Here is a 1,906-nt window from a genome sequence, read left to right as displayed (position 1 = left end):
CATTAAATGTTTATTGATGTAAGTTTTAATGGAGTTCTTAAACTTATATTTTTTTAAATAAAGGATGCCACTTTTAATATATAAAAACATTACAGTTTGATACCTCGATTACTAACTACTAGCACAAAGAGCCTCCCGTAGGGCCGCGTTTCTGCTATTAAATCTAATTTGTATTTTGTCCTCTAGAAGTTCAGCGAAAGGTTGTTATAAATCGGATTTCCACACCCAGGATGGACAGAGCAGAAAAACAATTTTTTTTATTTATATATGTATGTTGTATATAATGGGTGTATTTGGGTCTGACTTCCAGTTACTGCTTAAACAAAGGATGTTTTTATTTGTTTGTTTTTGCATCTTTTATAATGAAAAGAGGGATGTTTGTTCTTTGCATCATTTTTATTAACGTCCAAGGTTTTTGTATGTGTGCCGAATATAAAAAAAAAGAATAAGTTGAAATATTTGTGGTTACTATCATATGATCTAATGTGTTCCTAGGGGTTTGGCAGTTGGAAATTGTCAGATTTTACCCTTTCGTGGTTTAAATAACAACATATATTTACTAAGTAAATATTTCAAAATTTCAGTAAAGGTAGCCTTCGTTTAGTTAACGTCCTTGCAAACAGGATGTAGATGGTCGTAGACTTGCTTAAAACACCGCCTCGGGACAATAATACATACTATAGTAGTTATAATGGTTGGAGACGGCTTGAATGGGTAATGAAGAAAAACTTTAATATAAGTTTAACATAACGGTAAATATACAACGTACATTGTACTACAGAAGTTATTCCAGAACACTTGTTTTCCTCTGCTCAGAATTACGTATCGCCTCTCCTTTAAGATGTGGAGGGAGTAGTGGAAGAAAACGCCTTTAAATGTGTGAAGAGAATAATCGTACATAATTAAGGATTAGGGATACCGCATTAGAACCCTGGTCTGACAAAAACTTCTTTTCTCCTCACTACAGCAGCTAGGACTTGTTTTAAAACCAGAGCAACAGTGTATGTATTGAAATGCAGTTGTTGTTTTTTTACAAGTGTTGAACTTCAATATACATCCTCTCTCCACTGGTTCAACCGTAAGTATGTGGGTTTGTGACTCTAAAATTTGAGTTTCGATATCAACTGTGGGAAGAGCATAGACAGCCTTTGTATAGCTTTGCATTTAACAACAAAACCAACAGATAGCATACAACACTGTAAGTGTGACTAAAATTGTTTGTTTTGTGCTAGAATCTTAGTTTTCCTTTATTGTTGATTACATTCTTCCCCCGGGCCCAGCATGACCAAGTGGTTAGGGCCCCGGCATGGCCAAGTGGTTAGGGCGCTCGACTCACAATCTGATGGTCGCAGGTTCGAATCCCCGTCCCACCAAACATGCTCGCCTTTTCAGCCATGGGGGAGTTACAAGTCACGGTCAATCCCACTATTCGTTGGTAAAAGAGTAGCTCAAGAGTTGGCTGTGGATGGTGATGACTAGCTGCCTTCCCTCTAGTCTTACACTGCTAAATTAGGGATGGCTAGCGCTGATAGCCCTCGTGTAGCTTTGCGCGAAATTCTAAAAACCCAAACCCAACATTCTTCCCCAAGTATATCCTTAGAACCTTCTGTTAGCTAAGTTATTAAGTTAAACGTTGAATGCTGTACTCGAGGATTTGTTTCTTGGAGTTCATTTTGAATGCTGTACTCGAGAATTTGTTTCTTGGAGTTCATTTTGAATGCTGTACTCGAGGATTTGTTACTTGGAGCTCATTTTGAATGCTGTACTCGAGAATTTGTTTCTTGGAGTTCATTTTGAATGCTGTACTCGAGGATTTGTTACTTGGAGCTCATTTTGAATGCTGTACTCGAGGATTTGTTTCTTGGAGCTTATTTTGAATGCTGTACTCGAGGATTTGTTTCTTGGA

Source organism: Limulus polyphemus, unplaced genomic scaffold (assembly GCF_000517525.1).
Source record: "Limulus polyphemus unplaced genomic scaffold, Limulus_polyphemus-2.1.2 Scaffold4578, whole genome shotgun sequence".
In the NCBI taxonomy this organism is placed as follows: Eukaryota; Metazoa; Arthropoda; class Merostomata; order Xiphosura; family Limulidae; genus Limulus; species Limulus polyphemus.
This window is presented reverse-complemented; position numbering follows the sequence as displayed.